Source organism: Lagopus muta, chromosome 15, assembly GCF_023343835.1.
Source record: "Lagopus muta isolate bLagMut1 chromosome 15, bLagMut1 primary, whole genome shotgun sequence".
Taxonomy (NCBI): domain Eukaryota; kingdom Metazoa; phylum Chordata; class Aves; order Galliformes; family Phasianidae; genus Lagopus; species Lagopus muta.
Window position 1 is genome coordinate 3710195 of NC_064447.1, and position 21707 is coordinate 3731901.

Here is a 21707-nt window from a genome sequence, read left to right on the forward strand (position 1 = left end):
CCACGCACAGTTAGGCAGGTTTCAATTACCTTCCATCTGAATAACTCATTGGAGGGACTGTCTAGAGTCTAATGTTCCATCAACTTCTAATAATTCTGGTTAGTTGGGTTTTATGGTACCAGCAAAGTAAAACAACTTCTCACAAATCAGACAAGAAAACAAATGCTTGTCCTGTTTACATCCAAAGAAGCATCTGCAACAGACTTTAATTCTTTCAGGGCATGTAGTGGGAATGCCTTCAAATGAATTTAAATTGCAAGCTTGGTCAACTAAAATGCTTTTAATTGTACATTGGCAGCCATTCAACCCAATTTTTGCACTGATTATAGTGCATAGCTACTTTGGTGTGTATGTGTTAATAATACACAGATAACTCCATCTAGAAAACATCATCCAAATGCATGTATCACATTTCTAAAAAAGTGCAGACATAGAAAATATATTGCACAGGATCCACCTACTAACCAAATATTTTCCCTTTTCTATGTATTCATTTTCTTCCTTCACTATAATGTGAGAGTGGAAGGAGGGGAAGTGGAACAGCTGCTTTCAGCAAAAGGTACTGCTCCTCTCCTATCTTCCTCATTCAGTCTCCTCCTCTGTCATGCACTTCTAAGCTTCTCCAGTGTACGCAGATGATGTCTGATGTCTCCTTCCCCACTCCTCTCCCAGGGAATCTCTTTGTCCTGCATGTAATAGCAGGAGTCTAAGTACAGGAAGAAATACAAGCAACAGAAAGTGTCAGCACACAGAAAACTGCACTGGCCATCTCTGGATGTTTTTTGTTATGCAAGTCCCAGAGAATCAAGCCTGAGAAGTTTATCACAAGAGTATATTTTTTGATGTGTTGTCCAATTTGGACTCATCATAATTCTAAAGGTCCTTCCCTTGAGGCAACTTCACTTTTCTTGTACTAAAATACGCAATAAATCCATTGCAGTTCTTCTTGTTTATTACCTATCAGTGAAATCCGTATTTCCTTCTTCTTAGGCCTCATTGTTCGAAAAATTCAAGCTAATAGTGGAAGTTGCCTTTCTGCACTACCGATCCACTTATAGCAACATGTAGTAGATGATTTATGTGATTAAAGGATTTCTTATTAACCTCATTGAGGCCCTCATTGAGGACCCTGGTAATTTTTTTCTGTTATATGCTGTCTGTGTGAAATATATTCTCTGCAGTATTGCAGAGTTGTCATTATGATTTGTGAAAGCTTTGCCAAGGTATTCAAAGTGACTGACTGGCTCTAGCATTTGATTATCTAATATGGTATTTATGGAGTCATCCATTCCATTGGGGTATAGAATTTTGCTTTTCTGGATTCTTGCCTAATCTTTCTTTTATGTTTATATATGCGTGTCTTCTTTCGTTGTATTCAGAGCGTTCTTGTTGATACCAACCAGGATAGATTATGTGAAGCATAATGTAACCCCGTGAGTAAAATTTAGAGAAAATTTCTACAGATTTTGTGCTTCAATAATCTCTATCAAATTGTTATTTTTATACAATCTTGAGACCATCCGGAAGGATAAAAGTGTAGTAATAGCAAAATAGTTCTTTTATATAAGGCGATGGTTTTTATTGCAACCATTTACAGTTAATATTGAAGTGAAGCACTTACAACAACTTTTTTGGAGTTAATTAATGTAAGTTACATATTTTTCACTGACAACTCTCCAAATTTTGGTAAAATTCAAAATTATTTCCTTGAAAATAATTGGTTGAATCAATAATGAATTAAATCAAGGTTGAAAGGCATATAGTAGCTCATTAAAGACGGTTGAGAACCCACTCCAACCTTTATTTTCTACTATTTTAAGGTTGCTGAAAAGGTACTGGCTACTGCTTCTACACTGTGGTGGTGTATTTCTGCACTATGCAAACTCTTCAGAGTACTGATGTGTCTATCTGTGTTCATATAACCTGTAAAATAACTGTGCAAATTACAGTGCACACAGAGATTACTGTATAAGAGTTCCTTCAAAAGTAATGTTTCCTATTTTATTATGTTGGCCCTGATGTCAGAGACAGATATTGGTGAGATGGCAGTAGAGTGTGAACCTTCCCATTAGTATTCCGTTATGTTTTGATGCTGTGTGACAGATGGCAGCAGAGGGGCAGTCTGACAGAATGGTGTCTGACATGGAAGTGCGTGAGAAGCAAAGGTGTGTCGTCAAAGTCCTCCATGGGGAAAAAATGGCATCCATTGACATTCATTGATGCTTGTAGAACACTTATGGAGACCAAACAGTGCATGTGAGCACAGTGAGGCTGTGGTGGTGTGCTTCAGCAGTGGTGGCAGTGGGACACCTCCACTGGTGCAAATTTACAAGCATGGTATGCAGACTCCTGTTTATCAGTGAAGAAAAGGCACAGCTAGTGGTGGTGACTGTGCTGAAAAATAGTGGTTTGTAGCTGAGAATTTGCTCTATCAGCTAGTGTTATTTTGTTCTTTGTTTCTGTTGTAGTTTCCATGGAAATAAATAGCAGGCATTACTTTCAAAGCAACTTATGTATTTTATGTTCTAGGGTTTTGTCAAAATAGTCAAACACAGAATTACATCAACATTAGGAAAAATAGACTTCAGAGTCAGCATAAAAAAACCTGTGAGACTGCAGTGATGGCTGCTTTGGGGGCTCTGAAGAATATCATGGATTGGATAAGTATTATTTTTACAGTGAATTTAGTGGTCTTGGATAGACTTTCCTTATAAAGTCATTCAAGCTGCAAGATATTTCTTAATATTCAAATCAAATAGGGTTTTAAAAAATTATTTTAAATGAAGATATTTTAGAAACTTCCCAAAATGTGATCAGTTAATTTTCTTTCTTTAAAATGCTAATCCAAGTTAAACCATTGGAGATCAGTGATCTTTCAATGAAATGTCCTCCTCAGCCAGAGATTAAATTAGGTTATGCTGATAACTTGATTCAGTGGTCCAAACTGATATGTGATAGTACTTCTCTTGAGTTTTGGATTAAAAATAGTGAAGTAGTAAAAGAAAGTATCTAAAAGGAATTTTGCATCTCGGTGGATGCTTTTCCTTTCGGCAAAATGATGTTTCATTTTGCAATTGAAATATAGCTTGCCTTTATTTCTGTATATATCTTGAGAGCTTTCCTCCAGTGGAATAAAACCATTCAAAAACTAAGAATAAGAATTAAAATTTTGGTCTTCATTCATCACTGCCCTGCAGTTCCTTTGTTTTCTTGAAGAAGTGGAAAGAACAAATGAAGAAAATGGAAGAACACTTCAGAGAATAATGTTGCTGCTCAGTGCTAAAATTGTGCCAGGTCCACCTAAGAGCTCCTTAATGCAAAAAAGATGCACTCTGTGGTGGCTGACAGTAGAATGAGGGGCATTAGCAGTACGCCAGAGCAGGGTAGGAGGAAGAGTGACCGAAATAAATGGTTTCACAGAGAATCTGCATTTACAGTAAGTGAGTGAATTGATGGTGAAGGTCAGATCTTGTGCAAGTTAGCCTGCATTTAAACCAACGGTGCTGTATTTTCTAGCCCTCAAGTCTGTAAGGAAACAAAAATTAAAAAAAAGAAAACAAAAAAGCAGTGAATGAATGGTAGTGAAAAGAAGATGAGACATCAGAACATTAGACAGAAGAAGCTGTTTCTTCAGAGATCTGAGCAGAGCCGTGGGGTGCATTGATCCCAGCTGGCTCCTCAGCTCCAACCCAGCGGCTTGCTGGGTTCTGTTCTCCACAGAAGAATGGGGGAGAGGACTGGGAGGACAAAAGCAAAGAAAATCCAACACGTGAGTCAAAATAAAGAAAGTTAAGCTCAGCAAAATGCCATTTGCTAGCAAAGCAAGATAAGCAATTCATTCACTCCCTCACTTCAGCAGGCAGATGTTTAGCCATTTCCAAGAAAGCAAATCTTTGCCTTGTGTGTTACTGGGAAGACAAACACAGTAACTCAGATGTCCCCACCATCTCCACCTGTCCTGCTGAGGAGTGGTAGTGAGAGCAGCTGGGGGATGTCTTGAGGCTGGCCATTGTCACCCACCATAGCCATTAAATGGAGACATCTTCCTTCTCTGCCACATGAAGAGATCTACAGGTGTGGCTCCATTACTCTTCTTTGCCTGACCTCCATTTGTAATTTTCGGTTTTCCTTCTTTTAAATCAGAAAGAAATAACATAATCTTAAGCTTCAGTCAGTCAGAGCTCACTTTTATTTAGTAGAATGATTTTCAGCTAGAAGTATTGAGGCTTTTTTTCACATTCAGTTATTTTCTTTGCTCTTAATGGGCTCATAAATCTGTCAAAACAAGAACTGAAAAAATGACATGTATGAGTTAATATTCACCTTTTTGGAGGAGACGTCTTTTCTGAGTACAGGAGGAGGATTTAGGGCTGAATGCTAACACTCACAAGTTTAGCAAGGACAACTGTATCTTTTAACCCTGAGGACTGCTCTGTGTCCCTGGATCTAGAGTAAGGATCCATCTTTGGAAATCTGTCTACCTTTGTGGTCATATTTTGAATTTATGAAGGAGGCACCTTTCCAAGTACCAGAATGGTCTGTCCAATGTGAAAGCGTTTTTTCCTAGGAGGGCTTTTTGTCATTTTCCTGTTAGGGCATCCTGCTAGGTAGGTGTTATTATAAAGTCATTTTTGCCATTTAATGATAGGAGATGTGATCATTATATGGAACAGATGGCAAGTGTGTTAGAGCAAGGCTGAATCTCAGGAACAGTCCTCTGAAAAGAATCTAAACCATCATGCTATTTAACATATATATATGCACTATATTTCAATGATTACATGACTTATAAATATTTTCTCATCTATTTTCGCTCCCACATTATTTAAAATTTTGGGGCAAAATTGGGAAAATTACAGGAAATCATTGTGAAAACATTGTAAGCATTTGCACAAAGACTTTTATTTCTTACCCCTTCCTGGGTGTCCATCTGCACTCTTAAGGCTTTGATGGTTTTTTGTGTGTTTTTTTTTGTTTTGTTTGTTTTCCTTCCTACTTGTCCTATGTGCCTGGCAAGATGGGAGAAATCCTTTAGCTGTTTGTACTCTCAGGTCATGCACTGCTCAGGATCCAGTTATTTCCAGTCTTCCTCTTTCTTAGTTCTTGATGTTCTGATATTCAGATGAGTCACCAGTGCATTTTTTTTTTTTTTTTTTTTTTTTATGTTCTTAGATTGATTTCATATGTGAAATTCATTTCAAATGCCTGTTCTGAATATATTTGTCTACCTTCAATTTGCCTGGCATATTGAACGAAATCCGATTGGATGTGTTTATAAAATGACTTATCTTCCAGGCCTGCAATTCAGCTGAAAGTGTAAGTGTGCAGTGATTGGGAAATTCATAGCTTGCAAGCTTCAATTGCTGGAACATACTGAGTCATCAAATGCATATTCCTTTGTAGATGGTAAGCTAAGCAAGTTTCATCTTAGGTATTTAATTACAGCACTCAGCTAGGTAGTATGGGTGTTATTTTAAGTCAGCTAATTCTAGAGCAATACCTAAACAGCCTTGTTTTACCTATCAGACTACATCTGTTGTCTATTTAGATATATCTAACAGTCTATCTGGGTTCAGTTCCCTAACATGTAACTTGTATTTGAAAGTGATGTGACAAAGCATAAAATTCCTTGCACAAAACTCAGCCGTAACATGCAAAATATTTGTGATGCATTTCTATTTTAATTTTTGCTCCTAAATATATTGTGCTTCCTTCAAATCAGTTGTAAAGACTTGATTTCTCTGTACAGCGTTACATTAGTTTATCTTTTTGATATTTATGAGAGATTATTGTAATTGTTGTTTTAGGCTTCTTTCCAACATTACCTTGAAAAACAGTTGTGATTGCACGCTGCAAACTAGAATAATCAGCATGTTCATAGGCATTTATAGTATGCTGTGATAATAGAAAATAAACAGAATCAATTTAGTGCTATGAAAAGTGGTATGTGTTATGACAGTAGCCGTGACCAAGTATCTGACAGGAGGAAATGAATATTGAAGTGATTTCTCTGTATTATCAGAGCAGGAATGTTGCTCTACTTACATATTAACACTTCACTCTTCTCTATCAGCTAGCAGTGATATACTATTTCTCCTTTCCCACGAGCCTTCCCACCCTTTCAAGAACTTTTCTGTATGTAAAAAAGTGCAGTTGCCTTTACAGAAATGGAATCTACGTGGCTTCAACCTCCAGGCATTCTCCAGTCTCCTGAGATGAGCAAGGATACCTTTGCTCCTCGTTTCCTCATCAGTTGTCCTAATCTGTTGTTAAGTTTAAATTATCTTTTTGTACATTAGAAACATTTTCATGGGCGTGATAGTGAAGGCCACGATAAACTTCAACATTACAAGGATTGTTTACATCTAACACAGTCCAGCAGTCCCGATTCATTGAAATAGGTGGCAAAATATCTGTGTTCATCTTGCAAGACAAATACAATTTTAAATTGTGCAAATCTCATTGAGCTGAGCAGAAGATAAAGAGAACAGAGTACCAGAATATTTTCCAGTGTGGTTGTTTTGTTTTTTTATAAACAACTGTCGTCTTCAAATGTGTTCATTGCTTAAAAATCTAAAGGGAATGATTCTTTTTGATCATGCTTGTCATTTAAGTGTTACACTAGAAAATCATTGTCTTTAATATTCAGAAATCCTAGAAGTATAGTTAGTCTTTTTTATTGTATTCAAAGGTTATATGCTATTTGAAACATTCAAAAGGTTTCATGAGAGGCCCATTACAGTAGTATGAGACAGCTTAGTTGGAAATGTAGAATGAAAATTCAAAAATTTTGAGCCAATAAAAACCTTATCTTCTTTTTGGAAAACATTAAGGGAAAAAAAAGAAAAAGAAGAAAAAAAGGAATTCTAAGTGGCTTGTAAAGGTAAGTTCTTTGGTATCAGTAATTTTTGGTCATTCTGTTCTACAATAAAAAGAAAGGCATATTGTGCTTCAATTCAAGACTTAAGTGTAAGTATTAAAATGAGTATTACTTCATAACACAGCCAATGATGTAAGCAGTTCTTCAGCAATTTCTAATGAAATTCTACTACTTTTTTTTAATAGAATTTTTTTACTTTATTTTTCTAGAATACTGGGCTAAATGTTAATCTTTGATAATTAGTTTTTCTACCTCAAGATCTTCTTGTGAAATATAGAATATTTTGAATGAACAAAGAACTTGGATATCTTCCTGAAGAAATTTCTTCTTAAGGAAATGGGAAAGTTATATTTAATGATGTTCTGAGTGTGGCCACATCACACCTACTACAAATTTTGAGATGTTTAGTTATGAATTACAATGAAATTACATAGGAATGAATGCATTGTATGTGTGTATATATACGTGTGTTTTACAGAGAACTTGTATCTATTTATCTGTCTATCTATCTAATACTGGATATCTCTTTTTGTAAAATCAAATAGGACAGAGGTTAAGAGAAACAAAAACGCATTTTCAGGGTATTTCTGTATAATCTATAAGACCCTTGATAGAAGTATATTCTCTTTCATCATGTTTTCTACTGATCATAAGTTGCTTTTCAAAGCAATTGTTAGCAACACAGCACCTACTTTCCTTCTTTAAGTGTGAGTATACCGTGTATGCACTGATCCATAAAGCACATGATGCTTTCCAGATCTATGCAAACTGTCTTTTTGTTCCTCCTCCTTACTAAAGGGGAAGTTACAGGTGGGCTGCCCAATTTTGGGTTTGATCACCTTGCTGAAAGCTGAAAAGCAGATTTTATCTCATTCGAGCCGAACATAGTTTTTGATGTACCTGGTTTCTGCTCTTCTAACCAATTATGATCATGACTCACAAGGACCCTGTATTGAAATGAATTTACTGCTCATTATGCTCAGATGCTGAACTGGTGCTCATCTGTTTTGCACTCTGCTTCTCCTCCCTTTTCACGTTGTATAGACAAAGATTTGCACTGACAATGAGAAGGAAATTGAATTCTGCTGCATTTCAGCCTATCAAAGCAGTAACTTCTCAGCCCCGATATATAGGAGTAAAACTTAGCAAATAATTGCATTATAAACTGTACAAGCTACAGATTTAGTGTGCGTTTGTACATAATACTTGCACCTGATTCTGTTAAGGTGTCAGAAAATATTTCTGAAGGATTTCTAACATGAATTTCTGAACGCAGCAAACTGTGTTTGCTGTCATGTCAGTCATAATTCTGTTTGACTTTACTGATGTTCTCGGGTTGGTATGTTTAAGATTAATGAGGCATTAGCCTTCAATCAAGGAACTGCTTGAGAATATCCATTCAATTTCGGTGAATTGTGTAGCTGTACTAATTAATATCATTTGACCTTCTTATTTGTGTGGAAAGACATGCAGCATTTTTTTTCCATAAGCAATGTCATAATATTGAATTGATAGCTGGAATATTGTTCTCTATATAGCCCATCAATTAACATAAGTTGCATCCTGTGTTTTAATGCAGATTTGAGTATGTATTTCTGTAGTAAAAGGGAGAACTCAGTCATTTGGGTAACTTGGAAGGCAAAGGGCCATTCTTAAGCTTTTGTCTTTTGTTTAGGGCATGGTGCAATAGAGGTATTTGAGAAAATAATGTAATGCATAAAAATTCCTCCAGTGTTAATACTTTATTTCATTCAAAATGTGGCGTGTCAGTATTTCTGCCTATGTGGATGTGTGCTTGTGTACAGTTGGCACTGTATACTATGTAGCTAGAGAAATGAAATTTTTAAATTAATGAAGACATATTTAAATATGTCAAAGCAAGTAAAAGCTTCAAAGATAGAAAATAATGTTCATCAGCATTGTTTCATCATAATTCAAAAAGCTGCTCAGATGTTTTTTTCATTAAATGGCTGCTTCTTGCACAGCTGCTGGCTTACTCCCAGTAAGGTGTAAATGTAAATGAGCATTTCTGGTTAAGAAAGTAACACAGGTGAAATTACCACAAAGGGCAGAAAAAGCTTCCAATGAAAAGGAGATCTTGCCAAAACCAATTCTTAAAGACACCTGGAGAAGCAGATAAACTTTTGTCCATGTGATGCCAAATGCTGGCTCTGTCGGGAGTTCAGTGAATGAGTTTCACGTACTTTGTCTACATGTAGAATTTGATCCTAAACATTAACTAACTGAAATTAATTTGGAAATCAAATTATTCATGACTTTGATATCCTCTCCTCTCTAAGCTGTGCTGTGGTGCGAGTGCTCTGTGGGCCATGCAGTAGGAGTTTGGCTGCTGCCTGAGCTTGGTCATTGCTCTGCATGTCTGCACATCTTATTTCAGACATTAAAAGGAAATATATAAGAGGTGCAAGCAGAGGTAAGTGATGCAGAAGTGTAGAGCCTTTCCAGGATATGGTTAGGAAAGCTAAAGCTGACTTGTAGTTGAATCTGGCAATAGATGGGAAGGACAACAAGGAAGTATATAGGCAGTATTCACCACTGAATACAGGATTTTAAAGTCCCTCACTGTTTTTTCTTGGATCTCTTAACATCCATGGCAGAAATCAAAGATAAATTATTTAAATATGAATAATGAAAAAAGTGAAGTAATAATTTACCTATATATTTATAAGAATGAATGAGCAGTTCATAGTCATGATAGGAGATTGAGCTTTTAAAAGATGAAATTGTACATTGTGCATCTGTGTATAGCAGTGTGACTGCAAAGTGCATTTATTATTGTGAAAGTGTGTAGAATATATATTGTAAGAATGTGACATGAATAAATTTTATCCAACTTCCAGCCATTACTAGAAATGTGAACCTTGCTGAAATATTGACGAAATCTATCTTTCAGGAATTTTTTTCCTCTCTATTATGATGTAGATTATTTGAAGAACTACTTTACGTGACTATATTTATAGTGTTTGCCCTTCTGTGTTGTTAGCAAGTTATTCTGTTTCCAACTGCCCACCTTTAAAACATAGGTGTACAATCTGTTTTGTAAAGGAGTGAGCAAGTGAAAAGATAATAAGAATGAAGGCTCCAGTTTGGGAGGACCCACCAATTCCCAGCCTCTTGTCGCCTCTCCCTTTCTGTCTGCCATCTTTCTTCCTTGTCTGCCTTCTTTCCTCCCTTGAAGGACAGATATTTTTCATGAACAAAAAGGAATGCCAGTTCTGTACGAGAAGAGTCACCTGTGGACCTTCTGAAAAGAAGTATTGGGTCAAACTGATCAGATTCTCCACACCACAGTGTTAATGAGTCGGGCTCCTTTTTCCCTGTATGAGCCAGCAGCTATTTCAATTCTTGTTTCCATATAGTACCCCTCTCTCCTAACTAATCTTCCACCACTCTGCTTTTCTATGTAAATGCAAAAGCAAGTTAAACCAGTAAGAATTCTCTTCCAGCAGACAGATGTTAGAATGGCTGAGGGATATTACAGTACCTGATGTAATGCATGATCTGATGAATCTCAGACTCATTTTAGCCAGCACCTAATCTTATCCTTTAAAAATGTAGCATCACAGAATATTTATCTATGATGCTATATAATTTGAGGCTTAGTATGTTTTCCAAACCTTCCTCTTTTTGACAGAGGTTAGTGGCTGGATAAGCAATGCATACTGAGGCTGTCTCAACTGGCAGTGAAAACCCAACAGAGGTGACTCTTTTGTCATTGATTCTCGGGGAGTTTTTATCCAGCTGGATGCCTTCTGCATGGCCACCATAAATTAGTTTTGTGTCACTGCCTCTAACAACCACAATACACTGATAGTCTTTAAGTGATGGTTTATATGACCTGAGACAAGATCTAGCCTTATTTTTCTGCTCTGTTGCTTTCAAACAGGTCTTTCTATTATTAACATGCTGTAGTAAAATAAACATAATTTTTAACTCCTTTAAAACTTATAGCAGTGTTTTTCCTTGCATCTCACAAATGCAATCCTTAGAGGAGGTGTAAACTGTTAATAAGCAGATCCAAAGCACAGCATTGTACAAAGCTCTATGAAGAAAATTTACTTTATTCCAGCAACAAACATGACAAGAACCAAAAATGTCAACAAACCTTATTCACATCAAACTGTTGTCCATTTACTATAGTAAAGTCTGGTGTTCTAGTAAGGTGATCCTTTTGTTAAAAACACTGGAATTCTTTGACTTAAGAGGGCTGCTCTGAAAGTATTGCCTCCTATTTCATTATGTTGGCCCACAACGTCAGAAATAGATGTCGGTGGGATGGCGGTAGAGGTTGAACCTTCCCATCAATATTCCATTGCATTTTGTTGCTGGGCAACAGATGGCAGCAGAGGGGCAGACTGACAGAATGGTGTCTGATGTGGAAGTGCACACAGACAAAGGTGTGTCATTTAATTCCTCCATGGGGAAGAAGTGTGCTCACTGACATTCGTTGATGCTTGATGGGTGTTTATGGAGACCAAAGAGTGGATGTGAGCACAGTAAGGCAGTGGTGGTGTGCTTCAGCAGCGGTGGTATTGACAGTGGGTCACCTCCATAGTGCAGATCTTTATAAGCATACAGGCTCTTATTTATCACTGATGTAAATGCATAGTTCATGGTGGTGACTGTGTTGAAAAACAGTGGCTTGTAGCTGAGAATTTGCTTTATCAACTAGTGTTGTTGTGCTTTTTGTTTCTGTTGATTATTCTATTCTTTATATCTTTTGTAATTTCCATGGAAATAAATAGGAGACGTTACTTTCAGAGCAACCTACCTAACATGGAATACAAAGAGGATTTGTACGTGCACTGTTGTAGCACATTATATCATGGCCTTTCACTTGTTTCACAGACATTTCAGGTGAAAGTGAAAAATGGTCAATGAGAATACATAAATCATGAGACCCATCCAGACCTTCCTGTCCCCTCTGCTGCTCTGAAGTGCTGAAGTGGTGGAGCTTTTGCTCACTCTTAGCACTCACATCACCAGAGGTTGTTATATTAAAGGAAAGATTTAAAATAGATCGTAATAAGAGAAAATAAAGATATTACTATGAAATGGGGAAAAGTGTAGATACAGGAATGACAGCAGGAGGATGAGCGTGAGAATTCTATATTTAAAACACTAAAAGATTAATTGTAAACAAAAGGGTAACAGGAAGGTATTTTGTCAAAGTTTTGGATTAATCATGTCTTCCACATAGATTTCTGATTGCAATGGATAAATGCTTTTTATTGTGAAATTTATTTTACTTTTTTGGTATGCTATCAAGTGTATTTTCCAAAAACAGATTTAGTACCTTGAGTACAGAATCAGGACATAAAATTCTTCAAAACCTATCTGTGTTTACATAAAGAGCTGTAGTCAAATGAACTGTGTTTGGTTCTAGGCAACAAAGAGGTGAAGGAGGGTCTGTATGTCATAGTTTTGTGCCAGTTACGCGTGGGCAACAGAGAAACAGATAAGTGACAGGCAGGAGCAAAGGTGTCTTGTTTATCCATAGCCAAAGGACCACTGAAATTCCCCTGTGGGTGATAAACATAGTGGATATTGTACATACTGCATAAAGTGTCAATAAAGGGTGAACTTTCTGTGTTTGTTTTAATTAGGTCACACACCACGTTTATATCCCAAAGGACTGCAGCCCATGGAGAGAGAGCCTGTGAAGAAGCACAGAAGTAAGGAATGGAATAAGCAACCACCATGTACTGACCTCACCTCTTGTGCTATTAGGGGTGGAAGACTCCACAGTGAAGCTGAGATGGGAAAGGGAATACACGTGCTGCTGGTAAGTGATCTTCATGTCACTGTCTGGACTCATGAGCTTTGGTTTTCCCGTTGTATGGGAACTGCTGAGTCACGGCCTGAACCTCTGATTGATCACCTGAGGTGAGCCATGAGTCAGCCAGAGGAGCACAGGTGAAGGCAATTCACCTGTGCTACCGGAAGGGGTGGAGCCTGGCTCCAGCCCTCCTGGACCTATTTAAGAGCTGGCTACCAGAGGGGAAGGATCTCTTCTGGAGATCCTCCTCTTTTGGTATCTTCTAGTGAGCTCAACCCAAGGGTAAGCTCTTCCACTTATTCTCTTTTGTGATCCTTGTTTGCTTTGCCTTACTCTTTTGATTATATTGCAATTATAACATCTTGATATCTATTGATTATACACAATTATATTGTGATTATAACATCTTGGTTATACACCCGTCCATTGAGAGGCAGGGAGTGAAGAGCTGGGTGAACATATAACTTACAGCCAAGAATAGCTTAGCACAAAGGCACTGAATTTTTCAACAGATCTGATCTTCAGAAACAGATACTTTATCAGTGAAAAATGGTTGGGGTCTGATATGCTCTTTCCCTTTCCTTTCATGTAAACATTTATGCTGATAACATAACAATGCACGTGTGAAACACAGATACCTTGGGTTTCATGTGCTTTATGCCCACTTTGGGGCAGGTGGAAAGAACTATATAATGCACAGAGCAACAAGAGATCAGGCCTTGTACTGTCAGTCTTCACAGCTTTGTCAAGAGGCTGGAGAACCTGGCCACTAAAGTTTCTGCTATTGATTACTTGCAGGAAGCCATAATAACCATTCATAGATATATGAAGTTTTCCAGTTTTTCTGAGTTTTAACGTGGGAATTTAAATATAGCTGCTTAGATAACAGTGTTAATTGGTCTGCTAATGACCAATTCAGGGAAAAAATCTCACAAAAAAATATGTACTTTCTACATACTGAAGCATTTTCAATGCCTTTATCGCTGTTTTCTACTTAATCAAATCAATGGTTTTACTGCTGAGTTTCAAAGGGAGCTGATGCGAAGTCCCCAAAACGTGCAGAAACCAATGGACTTAGGAAAGATCTGTTTTCCTCACACACTGAAGATGTGTCACATCTGCCTTTGTAAGTGAACTACATTTTTACACCATCATGCCCCCAAAGTTACCAAATAACATCACGCAGGTGTTTTCCATTACTATGATGGAAGCACAAGCCCAATAGCATACAAAAAGGAAAAGAGAAATTGTGTTGCAGATATGTACTGCTCACCAGTTACAAAGAAAATATTATCTACCTATTGAGCATTTACATTTTTCCTTCTGCTGGAAGGTTTTAACTGCATTTGGTGTAAAAATAGAACACACACCCGGTTCTGTAAGTTTTTTTTTATCTAGAAATTCCTACAGATCAGAGTCTTGCCCATGAAAAATAGAATTGTGAAATGCTTTTTTTTTTTTTTCAAGACAGCATTCTTTTAAAGATAGGATTTTTTTTTTAAATAATAATTATGTAAAAGGTATTATCATACTTTGCTATAGTACATAATTTTTTTTTTGCAGTAATACATTAATTCAAGAGCAGCTAGAAGTATTTTCGAGGGATTAATGTTAATTGAGAAACAAGTTATCATGCTAAAAAATCTATAGAATTTCAAGTGTTTTAGGATCATCGCTCCTTTTCAAGAGGACCAGGCCCTCCCAGAGGCTTTGCTCTCACTGCCATGGCAGATTTTTAAAGTTTGTTTCCTTGACGAATAAATTGTAACCTAAGGGGTTTCTCTAAAGTTGTAGCTGCTGAGTTTATTTCCCACTGACATAAATGTCACTGATAGTTCTATTGGCCTACTGCAGTCTTCTTATTGTCAATGTAAAATTACTGTGGGTTCGTTAACACTTTAATTCATGATTAAATCTATGCAGTAGGTTGAAAGTATAGTGTTTTTTTTTTTTTTTTAATTGACCCTATCCTATAAAATCCATAATTGCTTAATCTGTACAATATTTAAAGCAGTCCTCCAATTCACATGTGGTCTTCGTTTGCAGTGAGGCAATTTGCACATGTGATTTGTAAAGCTGCATTAAGCTTCTTTTCCAGATGTGCACTGATATGGGATTTTTTATATCCAAAGTCTGGCTGTAAATACACGTTAGAAAATCTTTAGCATGTATTGAAGTATTGAAGTGACTGACATGTTGTTGTAGTATGACTATCATCACTTCTAGCTGGTCATTTCAGTGCCATCCCTACTAAAAAAGGTCCTTGTTGAGACAAGTATGGCTGAAACAGAGTTACATGATAGTATCTGATATGGTATATTTTTGTGCTGACTTTTGGAAGCACAAGTATCTCTGAAGGAGGGGTGTGGGCTACAGATGGGGATGAGTTTTTAAATCTTTTTTTCTTTTACTTAGTGGGTTACCTGTGTCCCTTCTTAACCCTTGTAAAGAAACAATGATCTTCTGAGCTCAGAACACAAACAAAATGGTGAATTATTTCTGATATCTACATAATCTTCTAGGGTAAACCAGAGGCTAAAACCAAATGGTAGGAAAAAGGAGTAAAGAAGGGCTACCAATTCTCCTACCAATGCTACTGAAACCCAAGGAAACCCACCATAACAGCAGTATCAATGTTGGCACGTGCAATGCTATGAGAATAACTGCTCAAGAACATCAGTATGAGAGCACCATGGGGAACATACTGCCATGGAGGCTGTGAAAATCATTGTCATGGCAGGTCTTGGGGACAAACAGGGAGTTGCAGGCTGAAGGCGAGTAAGGAGAGTTGCAGGTAGAAAGGCTTTTTGCAATGCAACCAAAATACTGCCCACCACTGCCAGCCATTGTATCATGAAGGTAAAATACTCTAAAGAGTTTTTGTTGTTGTTGTTGTTGTTGTTGATTTGTTTTTGCAAAAGTGTTCATAAGAAGTTGTGACTCTTTTATGAAAACCATCTCAAAATATTCAGATTCAAAGGGAAGGAATTTAAAACTGCGTTAGAAATAGTGAGCATCCAGTACAGTCTCCTCCCAAATTCCCTTGTAGATGTTCACATTACTATTATTATTGTCCTTCAATGTACAGATGCCTTTCTTTTTTTAATATTAAAAAAACCCAGGCATTTGGCAAATATAAGCCTTAAAAAAACAGTACAGGAAGTTAAGAAATGCACAAATTAAAATTAGGACCTTAATCTTCTGGGTGAAAAAATAACCTTTAAAAAATATCCTATTATTACATTTGGAAAAAAAAATAAATAAATCACTTGCTCTAAAAAGAGCCGTCAAAATTTATGAGTCAGTTGTCATTTTCAGCTTTGAAAAATATGAATGTAGTGTAATGAATGGTGTCTAATGGAAGGCACTGGGCACAGCTCCCCAGCAGCATTCTGTGTTGGTGCTGACTGGTCGAGTACAAATTACACATCTGTTTTGCTTGAGTTCAAGATAATGATATAATCAGCTCTGTAAGAAAAAAAAACAAAACTAAACACCTACTCTCAATTGCTTTCTCATGAAAAGTATTCTAAAAGACTAAGCATGGGCAAAGAATTTACATTTGTGTAAAATATTATAAAATTTGGGTTTATTTTACACTCCTGTGCCACTTGTGCGTGCATTTACAGAAATAATGAATGTACACTTTTTATTACAGACTCTATTAGTGGCCTTCAGTATGTCTTCATCTCAAACAACATTGGAGAGAAGTTTTACTGCACTACAAAGGCTGAAAGTGCAATGATAGTAATTGCTTCAAGAATGCTATTTGCCTTCTGCCAAGAGAAAGGTAGGGATCAATCTGCAAGTCTTCTCTCTCATGTGTATTAAAAAAAGTGTTTGAGATTCCACGCATCATCACATTCCATTAATAGTCCCATTAATCTAACCCACACTACAAGACATTAAAAACCTAAAATAAAGAGTGGTGTCTCCCTTTTTCTTTCAAGTTTGACTGTGAAGTGCTCCCATCTAACAACAGAAGGTAGAAATTAGTCAGTTTAGAAGCTTTTTTCTCCTTCAGTTGCTTCAGTTCTCCTTCAGTAGTCAAAAGTCCCTGATGAGAAGGCCATCCTAATCATTGTCCAGTAATGAACAAAGAAAGTCGTCCAGTAATGAACAAAGAAAGTCAAAGGTGGTATTGTCAGAAGAGCATATTAAATTACATTAGAACTAATATTTGAGGAGCTTTATTTAACATTTTTTTTTAAAGTACAAGAACTCCTATGTATCAAGTTTCACATAAAGTTTAGGAGAAGGCTAGACAGCTAGCTCCTGTGTGCTGTCCTGTACATTTGGATGGATGAAGGAGGTTGTACGTTTCTCAACTTGTTTCTGACGAGTTCTGAATTCTAGTCAATTATGTATGCAGCCACTTGTCCAAAAAAAGATTGAGCTGATGGTACAGACTGGGTTCACAAATGCTTCCAGAAAGCTTTCAGGTGATAAGATAAAAGTGGATCTTGGTCGCTGCTGATTTGAAACCAGGACTTGAATTTGTGGCCTATAGTTGAACGGTGCTGTGTCATCTATTCTTCATCCCTAACTTGTGAATTTTTGCTGTTCATGAACAATTCATGAACTTCTATTTATCTTCAGCAATTGCATTATGAATCGAGGATTTAACTGGAATAAGATAATCCAGGAAATAGTAAATTTCAATTCATTTTTATGAATCTAATATATATTCAGCATATGAGAGCAGAGATGTGAATACATTAGAGATAAAAATACTGGTAAGGAACGAACTCTTTCTATAACTTCAGTTTAATTCTCAAAGACGTTTAGCCAGAAATGGTGGCAGATCTGACTTTTTGCAGCTTTTGGATTTTCTGGGACTTTCTCCCCTCAGGAATGAGTGAATACATCCTTGCAGATTTTTCCTCTGTGATTTCTTATTTATAGTCGGCTATTTTTTCAGCTTGATTCTATTTCTAGAGCAATATGGATCCACAGCTAAATGTTTTGGAAAATATTTCATTATTTCCAGGGGATTTCTTTCTCTCTCTTGGCTTAAAAAAAAAAAAAAAAAAAAAAAAAGCTTCTCCGTATTTGTTGCTGATAAAGCTATTTTAAATCTTTTCTCTCCTTTCAAACATAGAATGCAGTGTGATGTGGGGTAAGTGGATGTCAATTGCACTAGTGCACGCTCCAGGGTTTGCTGTATTTGGTTGTAGATAATGCCAAACCATATTGCTAGACATAGGGCAGGTGATAATTTTAAGATCCAGTGTGTCATAAACTACAAAGGCTAGCTAGACAGTGATGCTTTGGAGCACTGAGAGTCAAGCGGTTTTCCAAAAGATGCTTTCAAATTCTATCTTTGAGCTCAAGCATTTACATAAGATTTTTTATTTAAATAAGTTTTTGTTTAAATTCAAGTGGCTTTAAGTATCTTTAAATAAGTACTTTCAGCTTGACATGTATGTATCTACGTATTAGCTCCCCAAATAGAGGGGAAGAAGTCAGAGGATGTGATGAAAAATTTAGTACATTTTGAAGATTTCGTAGATGCCAACTTGTTTGGACAGCTCTGGAAAGAGTAAACTGCATAATCTGTGAGTATAGAAATAGGACTTCTGAACTTGTACAGATTACACTACAGTAAAAAGGCGTAACAAAACGAAATTATACTTCAGGAAGTCATAAAAACTGTTGGTCCTTCAATTGCTCTGAATCCTGCCATGGCAGTACAAGAATTGAAGACAGCCTATCACAACACCAAATACATCTTGAATATATTTTAAAATTTCTTAACTAAACTCTCTGGTTCCAATACTTTTCACAAGAATTTCTCATTGTTGAGAAGATGAGGCTGCCCTCTGCTAAGGTATTTATGATGAGAATCACAAAGCACCTGCAATATATATTTTGCTTAAAAAAGAGTGTGTTCCTTGAACCAATGGCAGTACAAGGCTAATATTGGATTCTACGTGTTTACAGCTAAATGGTTTGGTAGCTTTTGGAGTTTAACAGAGAAAGTCAGGGAAGAAAATCTTTTGAGAGCTGAAGAGAAAGGGGAAGTCGCTTGTGGCAGTGCTGTCATCAGGAGCCAGATGGAGATGGGATTGAATGAAAATTTCCTGGGCGTGCTTCCTCCCTTTGAGAAATGCCTCAAACCAACAAAGTAGAAATAAAATAAAATAGAATAAAATAAATGCTTAAATTATTGCTTTTAGCGATTATTTTCCACACCTCTGTAGCCCTGCTGACATGTAATGGAAGTGGAAAAGGAAACACAGAACTCACGTGCTAATGCTTAACCTGTGAACCAGTTCATCCACACAGGACAACAAAAAGCAACACACAAGCCCGGAATTTTCCTGCAAGGAAGATAATTTAAACCAGCTTGATCTTTTTCCATATATAGAGCAAATAAACTATCAGCCTTATCTGAAGTCTCCAATCTCAAGACCATTAAAATAAAGATGGGAGATAAAACCCAGTAGATGCTGATGAGTTGGGCATGCAGTTGTGTCTTCAAGATGTACTGAGAGAAAATTTACATATGCCATAAGTTAAAGCAAGGAGAGAAAAAAAATGTTACTGCAGAATAACTATTCCCTGGAAAAATGAAAATTAATATGTTATCAGAGACTAATAAATTGGACATCTTCCCATTTATAGATACAGATATTTAGACGTAAGTGCATCAAGATACTGCTGTGAGGACATTAAAAATAAGACTTCTAGCCTTCTGCTTAAAGACTGTACTAAATAACAACATACTGCTAATTGAACAGATGTTAAAACTGTACAACAACACAGTTCATTTTATTCTGTGGTGCTGAAGTCTGAAACCTAGATGTCATAACAACTTAAAACTGAGAGACAGATATTCCATAATTATTTTCCTAAACAGAACTTTGAACAAAACCAGTGGTCATGGGGCACCGTTAGCTTAGTGCTGCCTTCTGATATCAAGACAAAACTGTTAAAAATTGTATTAATTAGAAGTATTCGATGCAAACCAAATAATCCTTTCTCTCCAAAGAATGAGCAAATGACAAATTCAATCTATCCAGAACTCCACAGCTATAATCATTATCCTTATTCAGCTCAACACCTTATCCAGAAAACAAATGCTGAAGATGCTATAAATTGTCAAGAAGTAAAAAGTGCTGAAGAAACCTGAGGTTAAACTAATCAACAACAGCAAAAACAGCCACATCAGAATGGTACATGTACAGAATGGTAAACTTCTTTTTCCATGTCTTTTTATGTGCAAGTTGATTCATCAATTCCTTTATGACCTGTGGCAGGATTTCAGTGTTCTGTCATGAATGTAAAGGATCATTCACAGCTGCCCTTGCTGATGTTTGAAGGGTTAGCTATCAACAGATTATTACCAAAGAAGGCGGTAATGCATAATTGTTTTCGAGTTGAAGGTGATTCATGAAGTGTTTGTGGCACCAAAATTTATAATACATCAGCAACCACCACAAATGCATTAGTATATATTTCACTTCAAACAGCTGGTATGTTCTCGTACCCACCGGTAGTGAAATGAACAGCCCTTAAAATAAAGTAATAAATTCACAGTGGTGGTTGTTGTATTGTAGATGTCCTTTGCTACAAGCACATGATGAATTCACAAAGCATTAAATGTGTGTATATTTATATAATTCTTCTACAAATACACAGAATCTTTATGTTTTTGAGGGCATCAAAAATAATTTCACAGTTTTTTTTCTTGAATTTTATCTCCTTTCTGATAGCATCTGAGGCACTTCATTGTTACAAACAATTCTTTTATCCAAGAAATGACCTTTTTTGACCTCTAGTTCATCACCCACGTACTGTAGACCTATTATGTTATCAATCGTGTTGTCTTTTTTTGATTAGCAATGAAACCACTTTATCTTCTACTGCAATAATCCTACTTATCTGTTTACCCCATGTAATTGCAGTATTGGAGAACAAATTAGCTGTGAAGACGTGGCACCAGGCACTGAGTCTAATGATCCTTCATTGTATGTAGATGACCATTTTGGTCTTGTATTACAAATGGGGTGGCGTTCCCAGTCTGAAATACAGTTTAGGTAAAGCTGAGTGATTCTTAACACACGTTCTGTTGTGAGTAACACTGCCCTTACTCAGCAGGCAGTCAGAGATAAGCTGCTTAACCCTTAGATTTCATGAGTTATACAGAGGAGAAAGACTGTCCTCTTGCCTCCTGGTGCTGATCAGATGAACAGCAAGTCGCTCTGATGACTGTGCTCTTCCCAAATGTTTTTAGGTACCAAATTGTCTCTTACACCATTTACAGTTGTTTTTTTCCTTCCACTGAAGATGGATTCGTAAGGAGGATGCTCAGTGATTGGGGTGGTTGGAAGTAAGGATGCCACGTGTCTGTTTTGAATAAAAAAATGTGGCAGAAAGGCCAGTAGAAGTCTGAGTTGCACATCCACAAATGAGTTTGAAGACGCTGAAGACACCAAAGCAGGCTGAAAGCAGGCAAAACAGATGGCCTGAGTGGAAGCTGGAGGAACCTTCATTGCTGCAGATTCAGAAGATCAAAATGGTGAACAGTAGAAGAGTCAGGAAGGCCAAAATATTTTGGTACAGTTTGGGAAATTTCTGCTCTTTGAATACTTTCCTTAAATAATCTCATCTCCAACTATATGTTTTTGGTCCAGAAACTTCCAACAGCTTATTAGATTGGCTAAGTTTTACACAGCCTCACTGACCTCTTTGATCTGCTTCTTGTGGCCAGCTCCATGGATCCCAAGGACAAACCTGCTCTACCTCACACTCCACAACCTTTGGCAACGTGAGTCTTCTCCCAGACATTCCCTCTATTCCAGAATTCAGCAGCCAAGAAAACAAGAACAGTTTATCTTCTGCTGACTCTTTTCTTCCAAAAATGCAGAAGCTGTTGCATTTCCTAAGTATATCTGAGTGCAGAGATTCATAGTTTAAATCCATTGCGTATGCTAAATACCAAGGTAAATACTAGAACTAGGAATACAGGCTTGGAGAGATCAAAATTAAACTATCCCCTTTATCAGCATTGTCAGAGCCTCT

At 36.8% G+C, this 21707-nt stretch overlaps 1 long non-coding RNA gene across 1 annotated transcript in view; it reads left to right on the forward strand.

The window, feature by feature from the left end:
- Positions 1-16781, forward strand: part of LOC125700944 (uncharacterized) — an 88762-nt gene extending 71981 nt beyond the window's left edge. The window contains exons 3-4 of the long non-coding RNA XR_007380099.1: positions 12508-12686; positions 16339-16781. This is a non-coding gene — a long non-coding RNA (uncharacterized LOC125700944). The remainder of the gene's footprint in view (positions 1-12507; positions 12687-16338) is intronic.
- Positions 16782-21707: the final 4926 nt, after the last annotated feature.